The sequence below is a fragment of the Dendrobates tinctorius genome, unplaced genomic scaffold, assembly GCF_039654945.1.
Source record: "Dendrobates tinctorius isolate UK_male_01 unplaced genomic scaffold, ASM3965494v1 ptg000022l, whole genome shotgun sequence".
In the NCBI taxonomy this organism is placed as follows: Eukaryota; Metazoa; Chordata; class Amphibia; order Anura; family Dendrobatidae; genus Dendrobates; species Dendrobates tinctorius.
In genome coordinates, this window is record NW_027361690.1 from 92,973,707 (window position 1) to 93,000,526 (window position 26,820).

Sequence of the window (26,820 nt, forward strand, 5' to 3'; positions counted from 1 at the left end):
TCTTTCTCTCTCTCTCTGTTCTTTCTTTCCCCTCTTTCTTTCTTTTTCTTTCCTCTCTTTCTTTCTCTCTGTTCTTTCTTTCTTTACTTTACTTCTTTCTTTCTCTCTCTGTTCTTTCTTTCTCTCTCGCTCTCCTTTCTTTCTCTCTCTGTTTTCTTTTTTCTCTCTCTCTCTGTTTTCGCTCTTCCTTAGTGCCAGTCAGTGTGCCCATAATGCCAGCCACTGTCCCCTCAGTACCAGTCAGTGTGATCAGCAGTGCTAAATGGGTGCGGTTGCGCGTGGACATGGGTGTGACTAGTTGCGAAATGGATGTGGCCGGGGTGTGGCCTAAAATTTGCAGCGGCGCGCAAATTTCCCTCTTTCCCTTCTTCAAAAGTTGGGAGGTATGATAGGGGTGGCTGTGACCAGGGGGTCTGGTTGCCCAATGGATAGCAGTTCTGCCAGGAATTCTGTCACCGTGCATACAAAAGGGGACAGAGCTTTGGGAGGAGTACTGTACATAAAAGCAATATATAGGACTGAGCTGAAATACTGGGCACAGCTGTGACTACATGTTATATAGTCGTGTTAATCTCCTCTTACTTCTTGTAACCTACAAGTGTACAAAGATATTATATAGTCACCATGTGACTAGTGGGCCTGAGTAACTTCAAATGCCAGGGCTGATTTTTAGTCCCAGTCCGGCCCTGCTATCAAGATGCATTGACGGGTGAGCTGGAATCTGTCTTTCATAGAGTTATAAGATGCATAGTGTTTGTAAGGGAGATCTGCCCAACAACAGGCTGCATGGACAGATATATTTAACTGTTGGGACTAGTTCACAGGAGGGAGGGCTTAGTGATAGGGACAGGACTGCTCTTCCTGGACAAAGTAAGAATTCATTGAGTAGTGTGCCAAGGTCAAGTTCAAGGTGCAGTGGCCTGATAGCATGAGGAGTACATATTATCAATGGCGGATCTTAATAGGGGCGGATGGGGTGGTCGCCCCGGGCCCAAGGTTTTTTGGGGGCCCAGGGGCAGGGGCGGGCTGGGCCGGGTGGCAGAGAAGCAAATGCCCCCCGGACCGCTCCCCCAGCACCTGTACAGGGCTGGCCGTGCCCTGTGCTGTGACGCCGCCGGCAGCAGACAGCCGCCCGCGTCACATTCTATGAGGGGCCGGGAGCTGTGCACGGCCGTCACCTTGACGGCTGCTCAGCTCCGGCTCCCTCCGGCTGTACTTCCGGGTCAGATGTCGGGCGTGCGCGATGACGTCATCGTGCACGCGCCGACATGTCCCGGAGGATGCTGAAAGCAGAGGCGCTGCTGGGGAGCGAGCCGGCTGTGAGGTAAGTATGGGGAACTTTTTTTATTTTTTTTCATTTATAAAATGAATTAAATGGGGGAGGGGGTGAGTGGGGGCTGTACACAATGAAGGGGGGGTGACTGGGGCCTGTATATGATGAAGGGGGGTGACTGGGGCCTGTATATTATGAAGGGGGGTGACTGGGGCCTGTATATGATGAAGGGGGGGTGACTGGGGGCTGTATATGATGAAGGGGGGTGACTGGGGGCTGTATATGATGAAGGGGGGTGACTGGGGGCTGTATATGATGAAGGGGGGGTGACTGGGGGCTGTATATGATGAAGGGGGTGACTGGGGGCTGTATATGATGAAGGGGGGGTGACTTGGGCCTGTATATGATGAAGGGGGGGGTGACTGGGGGCTGTATATGATGACGGGGGGTGACTGGGGGCTGTATATGATGACGGGGGGGTGACTGGGGGCTGTATATGATGACGGGGGGGTGACTGGGGCCTGTATATGATGAAGGGGGGTGACTGGGGGCTGTATATGATGACGGGGGGGGTGACTGGGGGATGTATATGATGACGGGGTGACTGGGGGCTGTATATGATGAAGGGGATGACTGGGGTTGTACAGGATGAAGGGGGTGAGTGGGGGCTTCACAGGATGAAGGGGGGATGAGTGGGGGCTTCACATGATGAAGGGGGGTGAGTGGGGCTGCATATGATGAAGGGGGGGTGAGTGGGGCTGCATATGATGAAGGGGGGGTGAGTGGGGCTGCACATGATGAAGTGTGGGATAAGTGGGGCTGCACATGATGAAGTGGGGGATAAGGGGGACTGCACATGATGAATTAAGGGGTAAATGGGACTGCACATGATGAATTAAGGGGTAAGTGGGACTGCACATGATGAATTAAGGGGTAAGTGGGACTGCACATGATGAATTAAGGGGTAAGTGGGACTGCACATGATGAATTGGGGGTAAGGGGAACTGCACATGATGAATTAAGGGGTAAGTGGGACTGAACATGATGAATTGGGGGTAAGAGGGACTGCACATGATGAATTGGGGGTAAGGGGGACTGCGCATGATGAATTGGGGGTAAGGGGGACTGCACATGATGAATTGGGGGTAAGGGGCACTGCACATGAAGTGGGGGTAAGGGGGACTGCACATGATGTGGGGGTAAAATTAACTGCACATGATGATGGGGGAGTGGGGCTGCACATGAAGTTGGGGGGGAAGGGGACTGCACATGATGAAATGGAAGGGGGGATAAGGGGCTGCAAATGATGAAGCGGCACTGCAGATGAAGTGAGTGGGTGATAGGGGACTGCAATGGATGAAGTAGGGGACTTCAAATTAAAGTGGGGACATTAAAGTGGATCCCCTATGGCCAGGATCACGTTGGGCGATTTTGTGCGTATTGGCCGTAGGCCTACAGCTTATGTGCAACGTCTTTTTAGGCCATGTCCACACGTGGTGGAATGGTGGCGGGTTTTCCGTATGGACCCGCAGCAAACCAAGTGCTGCGGTCCGTACGGCTGTCAATTCCCGCACGGGGACCGCAGCGCTCAGGTGGGAAGGGGGTACAGGGGCCCAGGTTTTATGAACAGCCCTGGGCCCATAGTCCACTTAATCCGCCACTGCATATTATGCTGTCTCTAGGGCCGGTTTTAGGCAAAGTGGGGCCCTAGGCAAAGTTTAAAATGGGGCCCCAAATGCTAACATATTGCACATCACACACAAACATTTTGGTTGTATTTACATGCGCTGAGTTCAGGCCACTAAATGAGTGTGATTGACAATACTGAAATCGTTCAACACTTGTTTCCCGACCTCTTTCCACTGTCTGAGAAAGAATGATCAGGAACAGAACAATCACTAATGGATCACTAAGGCCTCTTTCACACATCAGTTTTTTGCCTTCAGGCGCGATCCGGCTTTTTTTTGTAAAACCGGATCCGGCAAAATGCAATGCCGGATCCAGTTTTTCCCCATTGACTTGCATTAGCGCCGGATCGTGCCGGATGGCATTGCTTTTCATCCGTTTTTTGCCGGATCCGGCAACTTGTCTCATTCCGGCGTCTGGAAAAAACGGCTACTGTAACGTTTTTTGTCTCCGGCGAAAAAGTCGGAAGCGCCGGATCCGGCGCTTCCAGCTTTTTGCTACAATGAAAGTCTATGGGCGCCGGAATGCGCCGGATCCAGAAAAAGACGGATCCAGCCACCAGATCCGGTTTTTTTAAGTCTGCGCATGCTCAGATCCAATTGGCCAGCCCCCAGGAACAGAGACGGATCCAGCAAAAAAACGGATCCGTTTCTACAGTTCTCCAAAATTTATGCCGGATCCGTTTTTTCTAAAAATAGCCGGATCCTGCCTGACGGCAAAAAACTGATGTGTGAAAGTAGCCATATAGATCACCATACAGTATAATGTTATCAGCAGCACATCTACAGTTACACTGGCGATGTGCTGCTGAGAACAATGATCAGTGTTCTGGCATAAACAATCCAATCAATCAATGAATAAGCAGCATTTTGCTTGTTTAGTATAATACACCCCATAGTTCTCCATATATTATAATGTGCACCACAGTCCTCCATATTGTAAAATGCACACCCCATATTCCTCCATATAATATAATATGCCCCATAGTCCTCCATATGGTATAATACACTACTCAGTCCTTCATATAGTATTATACACTTCCCATAGTCCTCCATATACTATAAAACACTCCCCATAGTCCTCCATATATTAAAATACACTGCTCAGTCCTCCACATAGTATAATACACTCCTCATAGTGCTCCATATAGTATAATGCACCGCCATAGTCATCCATGTAGTACAATTCACTTCCCATAGTATAATGCACCCCATAGTTCTTATAGTTCTTCATATAGTATAATGTATTCCCCATAGTCCTCGATACAGTATAATGCAGCACACATAGATTACAATGCATCCCCCATAGCATATAATGCAGCCCCCATAGAGTATAATGCAGCCCCATGGTCCTCCAGTATTATGGCCATGACACACTCACTGATTTAAAAAAAAGATAAGTACAATATCAACCTCCTTTTATTCCCCTGCTGCTCCGGTCTCTGCTGCTGGTCTACTCAGCACACATATAGTGTAATGCAGCCACCCATAGAGCATAATGCAGCCACCCCACAGAGTATAATGCATCCACCCCACAGAGTATAATGTAACTGCCCCATAGAATATAATGCAGCCCCCTCTTATAGTATAATGTAGCCCCCTCATAGAGTATGATGGAATCACCCCTCATAGAATATAAATATAATACAGCCCCCCATAGAATATAATGTAGCCCCGAATAGAATATAATACAGCCCACCTCCCCATAGAATATAATGTAGCCCCATCAAAGAGTATGAAGCAGTCGTCCCTCATAAAATCTAATACAGCCTCCCATAGAATATAATGTAGCCCCCCATAGAATATAATACAGCCCCCCATAGTATATAACACAGCCTCCCCCATTGAATATAATATACCCCCCATAGTATATAACACATCCTCCCCCATAGAATATAGTGTAAAATGTACCCCCCATAGTATATAACACAGCCACATAGTATATAACACAGCCTCCCCCATAGAATATAATATACCCTCCATAGTATATAACACAGCCACATAGTATATAACATAGCCCACATAGTATATAGCACAGCCCACGTAGTTTATAGCACAGCCCATGTAGTATATAACAGAGTCAACGTAGTATTTAACAGCCCACGTAGTATATAACACAGCCTGCATAGTATATAGCACAGCCCGCATATTATATAGCACAGCCTGCATAGTATATAACACAGCCTGCATAGTATATAGCACAGCCCACATAGTATATAGCACAGCCCTCATAGTATATAGCACAGCCTCATAATATATAGCACAGCCGACACAGTATATAGCACAGCCCTCATAGTATATAGCACAGCCTCATAGTATATAGCACAGCCCGCAAAGCATATAGCAGAGCCTCATAGTATATAGCACAGCCTCATAGTATATAGAACAGCCCACATAGTATATAACACAGCCCACATAGTATATAGCACAGCCTCATAGTATATAGCACAGCCCTCAAGTATATAGCACAGCCTCATAGTATATAGCACAGCCCGCAAAGCATATAGCACAGCCTCATAGTATATAGCACAGCCCTCATAGTATATAGCACAGCCTCATAGTATATAGCACAGCCCTCAGTATATAGCACAGCTCACATAGTATATAGCACAGCCTCATAGTATATAGCACAGCCCTCATAGTATATAGCACAGCCCACATAGTATATAGCACAGCATCATAGTATATAGCACAGCCTAACAGTATATAGCACAGCCCACATAGTATATAACACAGCCCACATCTCCCCCCAGAATGGCCCCACAGTCCAGTACTCACTGTTATAGTAAAAAAACAAACAACACAACCTCTCCTCGTGCCCACGCTGCTCCCGACTCCTGTCTCAGTGGCTGCACTGCAGTCTGCCTGGCATACAATGAGCGTGCGATGACATCATCGCGCACCCGTAGTGTCAGAGGCAGAGCGGGGAATGATGGGTGAGGGAGCGTCAGCTGACGCTCTCACCTCCATCATTGCTTTGAACTGTACTAGCGTCTATGGTGCGGCGGGGGGAGTCGGTGCTGGGGGCAGGCGGGCCCCCCTTCCTCACGGGCCCCATAGCGACTGCGTGTTGTGCCGCTAGCTGGGGTCCCCTAGGGGAGCGGGGGCCCTAGGCAGCTGCCTGGTCTTCCTGCCACTAATGCCGGCCCTGGCTGGCTGGTATGAGGCCTTACAAAATTCCCTGCGGACATTCCTGCAATATCCGAAGGAACAAGGCTCAATACAGGTGCTATGGAGAGCGCTTTAACTTCTTCCGTATGGAGGAAGATGGACGTGAAAACAAGTTTGGGAATGTAACGGATCTCTGTAATACTTCGAAACTGGACTGGGAATCCCTGGGGCTAACAGGAACAGTGAACGTAGGGATAGTCCAGGTTGAAAGGAAAGCCGAAAATGTACTGTATTACGGAAACAAGAAATGGAGGGTGCTGTGCCCGACACTGTGTGCTACAATCTGATGAACTTGAACTGTCAAGTAAACTGTTGTGTGGTAAAACAAACTGGGGTGTCCCCTGATCTGTGGTATACATGAGACGGCTGAGGCCGGTGGCCTGCAGGTGAGTGTGACGCTCCACACACCTTCAGCACAATAGGACTGGGAAACAATTTTCCTGTAAAGTGCTAGGGAGACATGGAGCAGCAGCTCGATCACGGCTGCTGCCCTCTGGCACTTTACACATTGGGGCCATAGTGTTTTATTTGGGACATATTCCCTTTAAACTTAAACGCTCTATTTAAAACATGTTATCATCTATCAACTGAACTGGCAGATCATGGCATTTTCATACTTGACTGGAAACTATTATCTCCAGAACAGAATGACACGGTAGACCAGACACCCCAGCGCCACTCCATTCATTCCCTATGGAGCTGCTGGAAAAAGATGAGTGCATCATTCATTAGCCCCATTGAGAATGAGTCGAGAGGTCGAGCAGGTGGAATGCCACTCCATTCCAGCAGGAATAAAAACTACCTATTTCAACTATGACAATGTTCTAAAAAGTCATCCAGCATGTGTAGTAATGGCCCGGATTGGGTGGTGGTCCACTTCTTACCGCGCACAGACGACACAAAGACGAAACGGAGGCAGATTTTCGGTTGCAACAGGTCCGAGTTTATTGGCTGTCCTCCTGACGACCGTAGCCAAACACCGCAGTTCCTTTACAGCTCTCCGTATTCAGGCCCGTGTACCTTCACCTTTCCTTCAGTCGCAGTGACATTCCTCGCGGATCTTTAGCTGGGGCTGCCCTAGGCCTATCTACCACCAGCGCTTCACCAGTCCGAGGTCGTCGTCCAATTGGTACCCCCGGGGGCTCGTCTGTCCTGCGATTCCTCGTGTCAGGGCCACCCCCTGACTGTCTCTTTCTGTCTGTCCCCTGGTCGAGCTCTCCACCGTTGTCAGTCTTCTGTACTGAGTCTTCTCCTCCTGAGCTCCTCCCGGGACTAGCCTAGCCTGGAACCCTGTCCTGTCCTATTTATCCCCTTCCTCGGGAATTTCCCTCCTGGGTTCCTATCTCCCCGCCCCCCATGACTAAGCAGTTTCGTAGCCCTAAGCTGCTGTCAAGTCCTGTTCTACGCTCCCCCTGCCATCTTGTGGTCAAATCTAGGTACTGCACTCCTTTTCCACCTTCCCCTTCTGTCATTGCCAATATCCGTCTATAGTGCACAAACCGTCCCTTCTTCCTTCAGTCAAGTCTGTCCGTCAAGTCACCTTCCCCACACATGCTCTAAAATAATAAAATACTCCCGCTTCTGAACTCCTGCCATTTCTGTGCCGCTCAGGTCCTCCACACGCACTCTCCTGGAACCCTGTTCTGGCCAGACAGACAGGCATGTGTTGCGCTCTTCAGTGTTGCAGCCAGTGATTGTTTGCAGAGGTCACATGTCTCTGGTCAGGTGAAGTGGACAATGTCTTTAACCTTACAGGTGAGTCAAGTCCTCATGTTTTTAATCATTTCAATATGCCATTTTTTAGGATCTGATTTCCATTTCCTAATATTCTTTTTAACAATATTCTTTAGTGGATAATGCATGTCATAATATTTTTACAACTTTTTGGTGACATTTCAATAAATATGGCAATCATTATATTTGTAGAATCCGTGCAGCCAGTGTTATTGTTATTCACAGCTCGTCAGCGGAGATGGAAGGAATCTTGCTCACGTGTTACTCTTACACATACTTTTCACATTTCTTTAAAAATGTTAATTGTTTCTTCCATTTCATTTTATGAACGATACCAAACTTGTCAGTCAATCTATCGTAAAAATCACCAGTTATTTGCTAGGACCACAGGATTTATAAATGAGAAGTAAAAAAATAATGAATGTTTTAGTACAATCCTATCTTGTGGGAAAACAATATAAAAGTTAGAAATGCCACATCACAGATAAGATAAATATATAGGAGCAAATCATATAAATACTGGCGTGCTGGTATTTAGGTCATCCTGTGGAGGTCTCATTTTTGTATTCAACATTGTTCCAAAAAAAAGGAGACACTTAAGTCACATATCGGATTTCAATGAACAAAATAATCAAGTTAAATTTTTATTTTTTTCTAAAATAAATTGTGTAATTTGTAGAGAGCAAAATTACACATCAACAGTAGGGATGTGTGGAGCCGTGGATGTTCGGGTCCGGCCGTACTTTACAAAAAAGTTTGGTTTGGGTACCAGAACGGTCCCCGAACTTGATCCCAAACCTCATTCAAATGAATGGGGGGCCAGAACAGCCGGCGGTTCCTACGCTGTCCTCTGTGTGACAATATGGGAAACCACGACTCTGAACGGCAGTAACCTTACTGAAGTCACCGTCGTTGACAGCCTCTGGGTATCGTGGACAGCTTTGAGTTCCAACGCTGTCACACAGAAGACAGCATGTGAACCAGTGGCTGTGACCGTTGGTGACAAGGTTTCCGCTGGTCAAGCGCTGAATGATGACTACTACTGTGAATGAGGGCAGAGCAGGACCGGGACCCAACTGTGGACAGCCAGCAGTGGGAAGCTGTATAAATGTAATGTCCAGGTCAAAAAAGGGAGGCCAAACCCTTGAGTGCACTGAGTGCAAAAATCTATAGTAAAACCAAAAGAAATGAACTGGAGTATCATGATGGTATACATGTAATAGTTTTATTGATTTCTCTAGCTGTCATCATGGTCCATGAACAGAAAGCATCCATAGGGAACAATTCAAAAGAATAAAAATACATTGTTACTGGGTCGCCCTCCCAGGGCTGTGGGGTACTCGGTACCGGGCCCGATGAGCTTCATTGGGAGATGTCACGGCAGCTGGAACCCGGCCCGTGGCCCTGGGAGTTCATTGTAAAAAGGGGAAAGTTTATAAGTGATTTGTGACGTCACCTGTGGTGTTCGGCAAGGAAGATGTAAGCCGACGCTGCAGACAGATCCCCTGGAACAGATGGTGTGGTGCAGCAATGATGTTATAGCCCTCCACAGGCAGGGCTGTAGTCCCAGGGCAGAGTAGGTGAAGTGACACTTAGATGGTGAAGTGTCGGGCGCAAGGGATGTAGCAGTGCTGAGTGGGTTGGCGCAGCAATAAGTGGAGGACACCAGGGCATGTTGTTCCAAAGCTTTACTCACAGTCTGCTGTGCACACAGGTGCCCGCCTCGGTGCTGTGTCCTCCAGGTCAGGAGCTCAGCCAACTTCCAGGCAAGATGAAGTACTCCCTTCCAACACTCCGGAAACATATGTGCCTTTTCTGAACGTCTCCTCTTATAGTGCCTTTGAGTGAAGTACTCACAATACTGAGTTACACTGGAGTTCCTCCTGTCAGATGTTCCTATGAACTCTACTTGTATGGCAGACAGCTGTAGCCTGCTTTGGGGACTCCTTACTACCTAGTCCCGGCTCACTATCATTGCTGTTGTGCCCCCAAGTCTTATGTGGGAATAAAGTGGTCACTACTTCTATTCCTCTGGTGTCTGCTGCAGGACCATTAGTATCCATACAACCTTGGGGACCGGAACCCGGCCTTGCGCTTAGAACTTGGGAGGGGTTCTCTCTTCCAACCCCGATCCTTAGTCCTCCTATTCTCCTTACGTTCCGTACTAATCCTTCTCTCCAATGGAGAATCAAGCTTCCTTTCTCTGTCTCTTTCCTGTGCCAGCAGACCCAGATCACTGTGGCCTGCTGCAGCACTTCCTTCTTCCAACCCTCTCCCGGGGATCTTCTCTTTCTCACTCTCTGTCCTTCTACATCCTCACTAACTGACTGAATGAAAGACTGACTGACTGACTCAACTCTTCCCGCTCTTTTATGCAAACTAAACTCCACCCATCTCCCAACACGTTTCGTGTTCCAAGCAGGGAGCCACCAAGGGGTGCTATGCTACACTCCAAGCAGGGAGCTGCCGAAGGTGCTTTGCTACACTACTTTGTGGTGTGGGGTGCAGCTGTTGGAGTGTGGTCAGGTGTCTCCACCTTACCTGGATAGTGGGGTGCCACACCTCAGGAGGAGGTGCAGTACCTCTGTGGCGCCTGAACCCTCAGGGGCGCCACATACCCCCCCCGTTAAACACAGCACGTCCGCGGGCTGCAAGAAAACAGAAGACAAATACAGGAACATACAAAATTTTTGTAATGCTAATACACAGTTCTTATCTAATCTTCTCAATATGGAGGCACTCATTCTTGAACGTTGCAAAACAATTTCTACTAAATATCTATACTTTACTATAGTACCTAATTTAAAAGTGCTTTTAGCAATAACTCACTATCACTTCAAGTAACATCATTAACACACTTCTTCACTTTCTCTTTTCTTTCACATTTACTATTTTCTTTTATTAACCTTAAGTGACAACCGTTGATGCCTGGTTCGCCACCTGCAGTTTTCAAATCGTCATCTTTATTCACATCTCTTTACTAAAACACTCCTATTAGTCATTGCTATTAACTAGATTCTATATAAAAGCTATTCTCTATTAATACTGTCATAAGCCACATTATAAAATACTTCACATCAAAACTTCAATAATTCTTGTAAGTGCTGGACACCGCTGCCAGCCGGGATCTCTTGCAGTGTCCTTTAGATAGGAGCCATGCTCCACGATGAGGTAGTTCTTATCCATAAAAAGGGGCTATGTAAAACCAAGAAAGGGCATCTAAAGAGGTGCAACTATTTACAATAAAGTTCTGGATCATTCAGCGTCCATGATCTCCACAGTTCAGCCAAGAAAAACGCTGCCAATAGAACTGGGTAACAACTGGAAAAAACATGATGCATAAAGACAAATAACTTTAAAGCACAACGGTGCAAATACCCTCCTGGGTTTCAGTTAGTTCAGGTAAACATTATGGCTAGTAGTCCCCTCCTGGGGTTCTGGAAGCTGGTTGCTTAGGCTGCTTCCAGGGGAGATGCTCTGGGTGTCTTCATCTTGTTGCTGGCGGTCTACAAATTGCAGGTACTCCTTTTCTCCTGGAGTAAGGTTATCATCTGCTGGTGTTAATGGGATGGCAGCGGAAGTAACTGCAGCCTGTGCGGGCAACACATCAACTGTCACTAATGGTATCTCAGTTGCCTGTGATTCTGCAGGAGTCACAGCTGGTACCAAGGGATGTTGTTCTGTCACTTCAGGTGGTACTGCAGTTAGCGGCACTACTACCTTGGTTTTTGGCCTGACATCTGGTGGTACCGGTGTCTGTGGGCGCTTGTAGGGGGAGATGCGGGGGTTCTGAATTTGTGGTAAAGGAAACCCGTGATGCAGAGTGACACCCATCAGCTGCTCAGGCGCTTCTGCTGAGATCAGAAGATGTCGAATGGGACGAGCTTGTTCCAGCCTTACTCTTTTCAGCAGGGACTTCTTCCATTTCCCCATCGCAGTCAGCTTAGCGCTTTTAAATAGGGAACACAGCTCTTCCAGTTGTCCCATGCGGAGTACCGGCCCGATGCACGCAGTGTACGGGAACTCAGGGGGCAACCCGGTTGCAGGGGCGGCGATCATACCTGATGTTTCCCGGTGGTGCAGTCTTGGCTCCGGTGCAGGCACGGTGCGACTCCCGGTGGCAGCAGTGGCGGTTGGAACTGCCCGTTTAAGTCCTAGAGACGGCGGTGGAGCAGATGGTGGCTCCGGATCCGCGGGGATCTCCGGTGGGACCTGCGCAGCCGCGCTAGGTCCAGGCAGGGGCTCAGCTTTCTCTGCTTCAGGCCACAGGCCCTCAGATGACTCCTCTGGGCAGACTATGCTCAGCGGCGGTTGCAACGCGGAGATGGTGTTGGGCGCTGCCGGTGATATTGCAGCCTCCTTTGGCTCCAGGGGAGCTGCCTGGGGTAGAGCTTGTGCAGCGGCAACAGGCACCAGTGGTGAGGGTACCGCGGGTGTGGGCCCCTCCTGGGCGCGCTGCAGGTTCAGCGTCCATAGGGCTTCTTGCCTCAGCCGCAGACGGGTGGTCAGCTGGGCTATCTTGCCCTCCAGCTGCTGACGGTCCAGATGGGAAACCAGATCGGAGCCTTCCATCATTGCGCCAGGGAGGGTCAGCTTAACCTCCCTTCGCTGTTCAGTCCTCCTCTCTCCTTCCATCATGGCGTGTTCTCCTTTCTCTTCCTGTCTGGCCTCTTTTCTCGCCACCAGCTCCCGCTCCTCTTTCTGGGGGCGGCGTCTTCTTCCTACTCCTCCATACCAAGCCAGTATACGAACCCCTCAGGTGGGTGGGCCATGTTGCTGTCGCATAGAAGTTCAGACAGGGGAGGTCCAGGACAGTTAGCGGTCTTTTCTTAGGACCACCCATGTTGTCACGCCCTTCTCCGCGCTGGCAGCCATTTTTAGCATTCATTTTACAGTCTATCAAATTGGTTATTCTGCACATTTCCACAAACTTTTTAAGTCCAATAAATCGTAGGCGCACAGAACCCGGTGGCACCGGGCTTCGTCATCCTGTTCGTGACGCCAAAATGGGTCGCCCTCTCAGGGCTGTGGGGTACTCGGAACTGGGCCTGATGAGCTTCAATGGGAGATGTCACGGCAGCTGGGACCCGGCCCGTGGCCCTGGGCGCCCATTGTAAAAAGGGGAAAGTTTATAAGTGATTCGTGACGCCACCTGTGGTGTTCGGCAAGGAAGATGTAAGCCGACGCTGCAGACAGATCCTCTGGGTCAGATGGTGTGGTGCAGCAATGATGTTATAGCCCTCCACAGGCAGGGCTGTAGTCCCAGGGTAGAGTAGGTGAAGTGACACTTAGATGGTGTAGTGTTGGGCGCAAGGGATGTAGCAGTGCTGAGTGGGTTGGCGCAGGAATAAGTGGAGGACACCAGGGCATGTAGTTCCAAAGCTTTACTCACAGTCTGCTGTGCACACAGGTGCCCGCCTCGGTGCTGTGTCCTCCAGGTCAGGAGCTCAGCCAACTTCCAGGCAAGATGAAGTACTCCCTTCCAACACTCCGGAAACATATGTGCCTTTTCTGAACGTCTCCTCTTATAGTGCCTTTGAGTGAAGTACTCACAATACTGAGTTACACTGGAGTTCCTCCTGTCAGATGTTCCTATGAACTCTACTTGTATGGCAGACAGCTGTAGCCTGCTTTGGGGACTCCTTACTACCTAGACCTGGCTCACTACTATCGTTGCTGTTGTGCCCCCACACAATCGTTGCTGTTGTGCTGTTGTGTCTTGTGTGGGAATAAAGTGGTCACTACTTCTATTTCTCCAGTGTCTGCTGCAGGACCATTAGTATCCATACAACCTCGGTGACCGGACCCCGGCCTTGCGCTTAGAACTTGGGAGGGGTTCTCTCTTCCAACCCCAATCCCTAGGCCTCCTATTCTCCTTACGTTCCGTACTAATCCTTCTTTCCAATGGAGAATCAAGCTTCCTTTCTCTGTCTCTTTCCTGTGCCAGCAGACCCAGATCACTGTGGCCTGCTGCAGCTCTTCCTTCTTCCATCCCTCTCCCGGGGATCTTCTTTCTCACTCTCTGTCCTTCTACATCCTCACTCACTGACTGAAAGAAAGACTGACTGACTCAACTCTTCCCGCTCTTTTATGCGAACTAAACTCCACCCACCTCCCAACACGTTTCGTGTTCCAAGCAGGGAGTCACCAAGGGGTGCTATGCTACACTCCAAGCAGGGAGCCGCCAAAGGTGCTTTGCTACACTACTTTGTGGTGTGGGGTGCAGGTGTTGGAGTGTGGTCAGGTGTCTCCACCTTACCTGTATAGTGGGGTGCCACACCTCAGGAGGAGGTGCAGTACCTCTGTGGTGACTGAACCCTCAGGGGCGCCACATTACAACCCTCAAAACTTCATTTCTCAATCACTAGTTAACACAGACAGAGGACAAAATTATGATTTGAACAAAGTTAATCTAGTAAAATATCGATATTTTACTGAGTAAACCTTCTACCAGATCCTTAATAAATATGTTGAAGAGAATAGGTCCTAACACTGACCCCTGCGGTATCCCACTAGTCACAGCGACCCATTTAGAGAATATACCATTTATAACCACCCTCTGCTTTCTATCACTAAGCCAGTTACTTACCCATTTACACACATTTTCCCCCAGGCCCAGCATTCTCATTTTGTGTACCAACCTCTTGAGTGGCACGGTATCAAACGCTTTGGAAAAATCAAGATATACCACATCCAATGACTCACCTTGGTCCAGTCTTTAGCTTGCCTCTTCATAAAAACTGATTAAACTGGTGTGACTGGAGCGATTCCTCATAAAACCATGCTGATATGGAGTTAAACAGTTATTCTCATTGAGAGAAACCAGAGTAACATCCCTCAGAAACCCTTCAAATATTTTACCAACAATAGAGGTTAGACTTACTGGCCTATAATTTCCAGGTTCACTTTTAGAGCCCTTTTTGAATATTGGTAACACATTTGCTATTCAATAGTCCTGTGGAACAGACCCCTTCGCTATAGAGTCCCTAAATCTAAGAAATAATAGTTTCATGGTAGTTTCATTCTGCTCATTTAACTATTTGAGCCCCTACAGCAATTATATTCGTTGGGCCGTGTCCACACCCAGCGGCATGCCATTGTGTTTAGTGCAATTACACAGTGTTAATACTTTTTTAACAAAGAAGTGTTCACACTGTAGCTCATATATAGGCATTTATTTGCACGTTTTTTTTTTTCTGTTTGGCACACAGATCAGATGAGAACTATGAAGCTATATTGGAGATGTGTACTACCAGCAGCAGCAAATATTACGTCCTTGCTGGCCTTCTATTATCAGAGAAAATGATTCTGTTGGTTCTCTTATCTCTGTATTCAAGTGTTTATAGTCACCAAATTATTATAGCATTTTTTGCCACATATATCATTCAATTTGTATTTTCCTTTTTTATATGGATAGTGCACTTTGTTTTGTTGTTGTATTTGCAATTTCATATGCAAATTTTTTGTTTGTTAATTGTATCATGATGTCATAGGTTGTTCTCCTATATATTGCTTCCGTTAGGACATTCAAGCTATATTCTATGACTAAGGGCTTCGGCCAGAAACGCGTCAGAATGTCTTCTTGTTCTTAACCTGTCTGAACTTATTTTAACGATATGAAATAAAGAAGAAGTTTTTTATCCATATCCAGCTGGTCGATCCTTCTTTCTCTTTTTTTGGAACAATATTGTGGTTGCTATTTCCTAGATGCCCGACGACCTGCAGATTTGTTATTACAAAAGAAAATACAGAGCCAACAGCGCTACGCGCGATCCATTATGGTACAAAGCTGCAAGTAAAAAGGCAAAGACCACTCAACTCGTCCAAAGAAAAAATGCAAATAAAAAAATGTATATAACTTGCGCTAAAAATAATGTACCCAGGTTCAATAAATAAAACCAGTGGTGCCAACAAATACAATACTGAGCAAAAAGAGGGGTAAAAATTACCTTGAATGGTGCTTAGATGGCATGATAGAAGTAGACCTGAAAGAGAGTCCTTAATAGCGAGGTAGATGAAAGGTCCTTTCCAATAAAGAACAATAATCTAACAGTAGCTGGTGTCCCAGATGAATAGAAGTGGAATCTCCATATATGACGCTGTCCCGGCCGGTGACTAGCTTACAGCTGGAGATAAGCAGCGGCCGTCTGTGTTGGTTACAGACGCCGCGTTAGAAGGCAGGCCTGCAAGGTCCAGAGACGCTGCAGGACTTTGTGTGACGTCACAGACACGTGATAGATCACGTGACAGGCACTGGAGCGCTGTAGGGGTCAGAAAAAACTTGCTTTCCTACGCGTTTTGGAATTCTCAGATTCCTTCCTCAGGGATGGCCCCAGAGAGTGAGAATGATTCTTATATAGCCATGCAGATGAAGTCTATATATATATATATATATATATATATATATATATAGAGAGAGAGAGAGAGAGAGAAAAGAGAGAGAGAGAGAGAGAGATTCCACTACTATTCATCTGAGACACCAGCTACTGTTAGATTATTGTTCTTTATTGGAAAGGATCTTTCATCTACCTCGCTACTAAGGACCCTCTTTCAGGTCTACTTCTTTTCATGCCATCTAAGCACCATTCAAGGTAATTTTTACCCCTCAGATTTGTTACTATGTCAGGTCTATTAGATAGTATTAGGTCTAAAAGTGCTGCTTCTCTGGTTGAATTCTGCACCAATTGTGAAAGATAATTTTTCTCTATTTTCTGACATATGAGTCATGCAAATATATATCCCGCTACTGCTGAACTACCTATCTAATGTATGATGAGTTACTTTTGTCTGTTTGAATATTTGCTGCACCAAGCACCTTTGTTTGAACAATGTTTTTGGATTGATAAATTGAGCTTCTTTTTTTAACAATAGGGCTAGGAGGGTGAGCAAGGCTAGGCAGGGATTGCACAGTGGATATACTGTATATTCCGCCTTGCCTGATATTGGTCAGATAAATATTTGCTTATACATGACCAATGCTGTTGACCCTGTACCGTTTGTGGTACCAGTGTTTTTATAATATTGATGGGAGAATTGGACCCGCTGATGCATATGGAATCTCAGTTGGCAGAGTTTGATCTTATGACTTTTTTCTGCACCCTTTTCATTTAGGGCCTCATAAGGCCAGCAGGATGAGCCTCCGATGAGCGAGCGCGCCAATTGTAGGGTACCAAACTCAGGTCAAGTCAGCAGTCGAGCAGGGTCAGGCACCCCCCGGCTTATCTCTTTGAGTTGCATTATATACATCTGGTGGTACTGGTTCCAATTTAGCTCACTTTCCTTCCACTTTTATGAACTAATAAAAGTCATAGTTTAATATATTTGATAAAGCATGGAGTCTTTACGGTGAAACAGTAGAGTCTGATAGACCCCGATGCAAAACTTGAAATGGGCTCCTCAGATCCTGAATATATATACGGTATATATAAACATGCGCGTCTTCCACCCTGGTACATATGTCCCTCATCCTGGTATATATCTTCCTCATCCTGGTGATATATACAGTATGTCCCTCATTCTTGCCACAAGTAATACAGTGATCACCAGTGACATTATACACAGTAGCTCTGTATATAGTATACAGTGTACATGTATTACAGTGATCATCGGTGAGCATTATACAGAGGAGCTCTGTATATAGTTTCAGTGTACAAGCAATACTGTGATCACCAGTGGCATATGTGGCGCCCCTGAGGGTTCAGTTGCCACAGAGGTACTGCACCTCCTCCTGAGGTGTGTTACACCACTATCCAGGTAAGGTGGAGACACCTGACCACACTCCAACACCTGCACCCCACACCACAAAGTAGTGTAGCAAAGCACCTTCGGCGGCTCCCTGCTTGGAGTATAGCAAAGCACCCCTTGGTGGCTCCTTGCTTGGAACACGAAACGTGCTGGGAGGTGGGTGGAGATGAGTTCACACAAAAGAGCGGGAAGAGTTGAGTCAGTCAGTCAGTCTTTCATTCAGTCAGTGAGTGAGGATGTAGAAGGACAGAGTGTGAGAAAGAGAAGATCCCCGGGAGAGGGATGGAAGAGGGAAGTGCTGCAGCAGGCCACAGTGATCTGGGTCTGCTGGCACAGGAAAGAGACAGAGAAAGGAAGCTTGATTCTCCATTGGAAAGAAGGATTAGCACGGAACGTGAGGAGAATAAGAGAACAAGGACCAGGGTTAGAAGAGAACCCTTTTCAAGTTCTAAGCGCAAGGCCAGGGTCCGGTCCCCGAGGTTGTACGGATACTAATGGTCCTGCAGCAGCCACCGGAGGAATAGAAGTAGTGACCACTTTATTCCCACACAAGACTTGGGGGGCACAACAGCAACATATTAGTGAGCCGGGACTTAGTAGCAAGGAGTCCCCGAAGCAGGCTACAGCTGGCTGCCGTACAAGTAGAGTTCATAGGAACATCTGACAGGAGGAACTCCAGTGTAACTCAGTACTAGGAGTACTTCATTCAAAGGCGCTATAAGCGGAGACGTTCAGAAAAGGCACATATGTTGGGGGAGTGTTGGAAAGGAGTACTTCATCTTGCCTGGAAGTTGGCTGAGCTCCTGACCCGGAGGACACGGCATGGATGTGGGCACCTGTACCTGCAACAGACTGTGAGTAAAGCTTTGGAACTACATGCCCTGGTGTCCTCCACTTATTCCTGCGTCAACCTGCCCAGCACTGCTACATCCCTTGCGCCTGACACTACACCATCTAAGTGTCACTCCACCTACACTGCCCTGGGACTACAGCCCTGCCTGTGAAGGGCTATAACATCACTGCTGCACCACACCATCTGTCCCAGAGGATCTGTCTGCAGCGTCGGCTTACATCTCTATTGCCGAACACCACAGGTGGCGTCACGAATCACTTATAAACTTTCACCACCATAAGCACACTGAAACATTCCCCTTTTACAATGGGCGCCCAGGGCCACGGGCCGGGTCCCAGCTGCCGTGACTTCTTCCATTGAAGCTCATCGGGCCCGGTACCGAATACCCCACAGCCCTGGATGTGAGGGCGACCCACATTATACACAGGAGCTTTATAGATAGTGTCAGTGTACAGGTAATACAGGCATCACCAGTGACATTTTACAGAGGAGCTCTGTATATACTGTATATAGTGTCAGTGTACAGGTAATACAGTAATCACTAGTGACATTATACACAGGAGCTCTGTATATAGTGTCAGTGTTCAGGTAATACAGAGATCACCAGTAACATTATACACAGGAGTTCTGTATATAGTGTAAAGTGTACAGTTAATACAAGGATCACCAGTGGCATTATACACAGGAGCTCTGTATATAGTGTATGGTGTACAGGTAATACAGGGATCACAGTGACATTATACACAGGAGCTCTGTATCTATTGTGTATAGTGTGCATATACGTTATACAGTTACTCACCTATGACATCTCTAGGTGAACTCCTTCATCGTCATTTTTCACTTTTCACTTTCTTCACTTTTCTTCTTCATCTTGCACAGACCACCATCACTTGTTCCTGTCGGGACTTGTCTCTGCAGGAAATAACAGTCATTTATAGCTGATATGTTCCAGGGCACATTCCCCTCTTTTTCCCTGACTTCTACACTACATCAGATGAAGAAAAAAGCAACATAGTGTTGCCCTGTACAGTAACAGGACCCAACGTTTTGTTCCCCCATGGAAAACAGTCTGCTAAAAAGTAAATTATATTACAGCAGTAATAATGTCCCCACTTGCCACCATAAACTTATAATGTGTGTTCCTCATTCTGGCCCCCAAATAGTAATTAAAGGGAACATGTCAGGTCCCACATGCCCTGCAACCCAGCAGCATTCAGTTATTTATCAGTAAACTTCTTGCCTAACCAGCCCTGTATAACATTTTTCTGTAAAAATTAGGTTTAAAAGAAAGCACTTATATCGTCCCCGCTTCATATACTGATGAGGGCTGTGACTAAACTATGGCGCATTAGTTGCCTCAGACTAGTCAGCACTCTTGATAACATAATTTGCAGGAGCTGTCATCATCACCAGCCAGTGCATATCTCGTGAACATGCACCAACACATTTCAGCAGCACCACTGCAGGTGTAAGCTTTCCAGCGTCAGAGGTGAACTGTGTATGTCTGGAAGCCATCTTCTGAACTTCCGGACATGCACAGGGCGCCTTTGAAGCCCGTGATAACATGGAAAGAGGGCTGACTAGTCTGGGGAAACTAACGCTCCATTGTCTAGTCAAAGCCCTCATTAGGATAGGAAACAGGGACAATATAAATGCTTTTTTTAACCCTCATTTTTACAGAAAAATGTTATGCAGGGCTGGTTATGAAGGGAGCTTACTCATAAATAAGTGAATGCAGCTCTGTTTAGTACAGCATGGGGTACCTGACAGGTTCCCTTTAAGTCCCTCATCCTAGCCCTCTTTACTTAATAATGTGCCCCATCCTGGCTCCCTATGTCCCTTGGCCCTGGCTATGCCCGCTAAATCCCTTGGCCTTATGATAGGGGGCACAGCCAGGGACAAAGGACCTAAGGAATACTGCCAGGGCAAAGAGACCTAGGGGGCACGGCCACGGGCCCTAGTGGGCATGGCTAGGGCTAGGGGGACTAGCCAGGGCAAAGAGACCTAGCCAGGGCCAGGGGTCATATCCAGCGGGCCTAGCGAGGACAAGGGGGCCTAGTCAGGGGACCTAGCCAGGGCCAGGAGGCCCAGTCAGGGCCAAGGTATCAAGGGGGCCTATGTCCCATGTCCATTGATGTGCCCCTTAGGTCTCTTGGCCTGGCCCCCAAGATCATGCCGCATCTACAGTGACATTAGAAAGAGAAAAAAAGATCCCTCTTACCTGCCTGCACTCCTTGCGCCTCTTCATAGAAAAAGCGATCTCATGTTAAAATGGCCGCCAACCTAGCAGAGGCTGGCAGCTTACATGAGTGCACTCGTCGTAGGCAGCACATGACAATAACGTCATGCGCCAGCGACATCACTGTCATGCGCCGCCTGCGATGTCGCATTCATGTTAGCTGCCGGCCTCTGCTAGTTGTGCAGCCTATTGCAACTGGGCAATACATTTCAGCTGAATGTGTGTCCGAGGATGCACATTCAGTTGACACCAGCGGGCCCTCTGTGCGTCCTGCTCGGGGGCATGCCAAAACCCCGGGGTGCACTGGAGAATTCTCTAGTGTCACTGTGAACCAGTCTGACCCTGGGTATATACTCCTCCGATTCCAAGCCATGGATTATATGTATGTAACAAGGTGGTACGGGGTGGTAGTCATGGGCAAGTCTACTAAGTCACAGTATGAGCACCCCGGCACCGTGCAAAAGACAAGCGGAATCCCAGTCCTGCAGTACAGTCATTTACCTTCATCATGCACTCACTTCAGTCACTGGGTATGAGTACTCAGGAAACACCACAAGCCACAGTTCTGTTCCAACAGGAAAACTTTACAGCAAACAACACAATGCTTCTTGCTCTGTTCCTATAACTTCAGTAGGCTGCATGACCTCAATGGCTCCCATCCAGGTTTGGGAACCCACACTCCTTCTGGAGACGTTCCCACAATACCAGGGCTCGTCCACACTGTCCAACAGTCCGTGGCAGCTTTTATCCCCTCGACCCGAGCGCCCTCTGTTCCTAGCTGTGGAGAGCATCTTGCCCTGGGCAAGCATGCCCAGGCTCTGCTGTAAGAACAGGAAATTCTTTTCTTGTAAGCCTGTTGTACAATCCCCCTTTTAACTCCTCCCAACAACTTAACTCATTCTGTCCCTGTCACGTTAATGTGAATATGATCTATGGTTTCCCTTATTAACACACCTTTCCAGAACGCTCCACACACTGAGCTCTGCTGCATTCATAGCTAAACAGAGACAAGCGACTCCCCTCCTTCCCCCTCTTGCCAGCAGCTGCATCCATCAGAGCAGTACAACGACACGCTGGTGGCTTTGTCAACCCCCCCCCTTCCCTCACAGCATTCTTCTCCTCTGCCTGCCTGTAATCCAATACTCTAGTGTGTGATGTCCTTACCCCTCCCTAAGGAATGTTCTTTGTCTTCCACATGTGCTGTGGATTTCCCATAGCATAGAGTTAGAATCTAATCATTTGGACATAATGCGACGCCAGTTTATGTTTGGAAACGGAAAATTACATAGCTGGAACATGCTTCGACGGAGCTTCTTAACCTGGGTTTTTCCAGACTCCAGCGCCAGCAGAATATGAGAAATGGATTTCTCCTGAACCGAGGTGAATAGACAGTCCGTGTTTAGAGTCAATAGGAAGCTAATTTCAAGACAAGATGAGTGATGGTTCTGGCATTATTCTGCTAGGTTCTCCAGCCCAGTTATGTAGCCAAGACGTTTTCAGAGCCAAAATTGCAACTCGGAGAAAAGGGGAGGACACCAGTATCTCAGCCCCTTTAGTGATGTCATGCCCCAGAACTATAAGCTACTGTCACTCAGTCTGCAGTCTCAGTCTGCAGTCTCAGTCTGCCAGGAGAAACAGATACAGAGCCACCCTGTAATGCATTGCGATGTTTGGCTCCTTCCACCAGCCTGGTCTGCCTGAGATGATCTAAGCAACATGTGAGTGTTTCTTTCCTTTAATCCCTGTTTTTTTGTAATTGCCTTGTACATACTTTAATTGTCTCATATTGTAAAATCGGTTTATACCTTCTGTAAACATTGCGTACCTTTTTGGAGTAAAATATAAAATTATTAGTTTCGTCTTCTCCATGCTCTATAACGAATTTACACGTGCCGGAAGTTAATTACGCTATTAATTTGGGTTGCCTTCGGACCCCCTTTATTAATTAGAAATTAATAGAGAAATCGGAACTGGTGGCAGCGAAGTGTGTTCTGGGCTAGGTGGTTAAGCTGGCAGTGACGGACTGGTTTTTATAAGCTATTGTTTGGCTGCGGCCAGAGCACTTATAATTCCCTCGCTGCAGCGTGCCTGATAGTCAGTCCACAGTGACGCAGCCCATCCGGCAACCAAATATCCGAGGTGCAGTTCCCTGACTGACCTGAGGGTCAGGGGGTGCCAGAGAACTGCGAGTTCCAAAGTGGAACCAGAAAGTGGGATATACATAAATTCCTGCAGTTCATGACATATTGTTGGCAGAGCAGTGGGATACTAAAAATAAGCGCCTGCAGTAAATTTATAGGTCAATAGCCTTGTCTGCTGTTTTTCATCACATTGTTGGCAGCGGTGAGATAAGCCCCCCTGCACATGTGATAGCCGTGTGCCGGCCAAAGGTCCCCTTTTCCTGACAGTCCCTAAGCTGAATAAGTACAAATGCAGTCACATTACAGCATTATAACATTAAGAGACAGCACATTACACATTACAAGAACATTAATACATGACATAACAATATAAAACGTTAGTGAGCCATTAGGATGCCGCATGTGACACGTGCTTGTTATATAGCAGAGAGAAGGCAATTGAGGGTCCCCACCACCTCCTTCCATGTACATACCCCAATACGATCACTGCCAACGCCACAATAACAAAAATTATTAGCTGCCACAACCAATCGTTTATACAGGCTGATTGGACATCCTTTACAAGAAGAGTATAGCTTCAGGGGTGCGGTTTGGAAAGCAAGAGGAAAAGAACTATTACATTTTATATATTTAATCTGGAAAGGTAGGAAGTGTTTCTAAAAATATACAAAGTTGATACAAAATGGGAACAAAACAATATTGTATATATATAATTACATAGAATAAAAGGGATAGAAAAAGAAAATTGCTAAAAATGATGTCATGGAAATGGCTCAGAGCTTAGCGGAGGGAGGTGCTCTTTAGGAAAATGGACAGAAACCACAGCAAGCTGTACCTTGCAGGGCTGACTAATGACCAAAGCCAAATTCTGCTTTTTATTAGAGCAAGGTTACACTAACATTCCTCCCCTTCCCTTGGTAATCTCATATGGGGGCTAGTTGTGGAATATGCTAGATCTTTTAGACTTTTATGAGATCCCTAACTTTCAGGATATCATCGCCCCTAGAGTTCCCAGGCGGTAACTATTGTCGTCATGTTTCTTATTGCGATTTTACATGTCTATAGAGATGAAACATGGCATGGATAGCATCATCCATTGTATGAATTTGGATATGGTTAAATTCTTGTTAATTAGAATTTTGAAGTCTAAATTTTAGGTGTGCTCCTAAAACGTTCATTGGGGTGTACTCATTCTTGCAACATGGTCTTAAATTAATTTGCTAGAAAAAAATAGTTTTTTGGGTTTGCAGAATTACAAATATTGTTTTCAAACAATGGCCTGCATTTGTGGGAGTGTTTTGTAGCATTGTATCCCATATATAGAAATATATATCCCATATAGAAAATGTTGATAGTGAAAGGAAACTAAAGGTTTTCTGACTAATCTGTTGGGGTGTACTCATTTATGCTGAGCACTGTATATGTGTTTCCAACACCTAAAGTCACACATACTTTTACTACCAAGGACAATGCCCCTTCAGTAAAGGTTAAAACATAAATGTCTGAGGGAAACAACTGAACACTTCATCACCTGACATTACTATATTCACATCAGTAAACTCTCATTAAAAGGCACTTTACCAATTGTAATATGTGATTTAAAATGACACAAGATATTAAGTGCCTAATATCCTAGAAATTAGTGAGCTATCACGACTTGATTGGATCATGAAATGTAAAGCAATGAGTTGATTTGTGATAAGCAGACAAAATGGTGTTATTTAATGACCATGTAATATATTGAACATATTGAACATACAGAATTTGTTATGTCAGGTCTATTTTCAAATGGATCCTTTATACCATTGACTGAGGAGGATCTATTAAGTTTCCATTCAACAATTCTGGAAAGGTGCCCCATAATGCATACACCCTATTGCTGTCATCTGAATGCTCGTTCAGCTGACAGCTCTCTCCCGCATCTTCCCCATACATGTGGATGCAAAGAAAAGGGAGGCCATGTTCTTATGTGCACAGGGTGCAAAAAATTGAGATAAAAAAAACAAAAGAAATGAACTGGAATATAAGTTGGTGTCCATGCAGAGTATAGTTGCATGTTCACACTGGCCACAAAACAGAAAAAAACTAAGATAAAAACAAAATGAGAAAATACCCTGCAATAAATAAATTAATAGCAATAGTGCATGAAAATAATATAGGCTACTTATTTAACATTGTTTTGTTAAAAAAATAAATACGGACGTGGCCTCCCTTTTCTTTGAATCGGACATTATGTTTGTATAGCTCCCCACTGCTGGATGTCCACTAGGCGGGGCCTCAGTCGTTCTCAGCCCTTATTCACATTTATGACATTGGACACATGGTAAGGTTTTAATGATAGAGGTTAGAAACGTCCCAAATAGGGTCACCATGACGTGGTGGGATTGTGTTAACTAAGTACCCTATATTATTTTTGTGCTCTGTTGCAATTTATTTACTTATTTCAGGGTATTTGCTCATTTTTTTATCTTAGGTTTAGTCCGTGACTAGAGTAGTATTTCTGGTAAGGCTCAAGGGCGACGCATTACACTTAGAAGATGCAACATAATCCGACAAGCGCTTCATTAAAACTTGTTTGTGCAATGTCAGTCTTAAAATATTAGCCCCATGTTGTTGCAAACTGAAGTGCCGCCTCCTTTTTCATGAAGCCATGCCCCTTTCTGAGGTAAATCACACCCATTCATTGAGGAAGGCTGAAAAAGTGTCCAAATCACATAACAAAAGCAATACAAAGCATGTAAGATTTTTTGATTTTCTGCATTCAGCTAAGGACTTCTCCCCCAGTCTGTTATCTGGGTGATTTGTATCACTGTTGACCTAAAGTATTGGTCCCCAACCTTTCTTACCATAAGAGACGCATTTTTCTCTAAGGGACAGGAGCCACATCCATCCCTGAGTAGTGACATCATGCCCCCTGTTTTGTAAGGGGTTACAATGGATTGTAATGAATAAGAAAATGATCACACAAGAATTGTATAAACTAAATTGATTTACACAATAAATGATAAGATTAAATAATCCATACATTAAATTATTCAGGTATAAAAGTCCATGTGTCCATCCCTCTCTCATCTCCGTATCGTCTCTGTCTGTCACATCTCCCCTCTGCTCTCTGTGTGTGTCACCCCTCCTTGTATATCTATGTGCTCTTTTTTGTGTATAAACTTCTTTGATGTCAACAAGGTATGTGTACTGGAGGCTGAAACTGCCTCCAATTAGGGTAAACATCTCCTGGGAAACTCTATAAAACTAACTCTCATCTTTGGATATCAAAGGTCCTTTTGTTAGAAGATGAATGTAAATGATTTACATTCCTTTGTTTAGAAGATAAGTGTTAAGATAATAAAAAACAGTTATTTGCCCTCTTTGGACTGTTTGAACAAGTTTCAATGATCTGACCTTCAGGAAGGTTTAGCAGAAGGATATATATGTATGCATATATATATATATATATATATATGTGTAAATATAAATATATATATATTAAACCATATCAATATTTAGTAAAATAATTAATTGGAGTGTTGAAACCATTAAAAATAACTCGTACTATACACCCACTCACAGTAGTGACACTCCATTCCCCCATTACTAACTATTATAATGACAGTGTGCCTTCTGCAGGAAAACATTGAATATGTCGATGTGTACTCCTCCCTTATAGGAAGCATTCTTACATCACTCGGTGTGGAGGGAGTGATTGACACAAAAATACCATCACATTCAGCTTCACATAACACTCTAACTGGCAGTATCATCCTTTCTCCAGCTTAAAATATTACCCTATGACTCCCACGCCCATTATATTTGTATCTAGATTTGTTCCTCTCTGCTGGAATACTCACAAAGATCACCATCTGGAGACCTTCTCTTCATAGCTGTTTATGAGACCTGATACTAATGCACCAGGCTTGCAGACAGCGGTGAGACAAATATCATGGGCCCAAAAAACACATGTGGTTCTAGAGTCATAGGTTGGA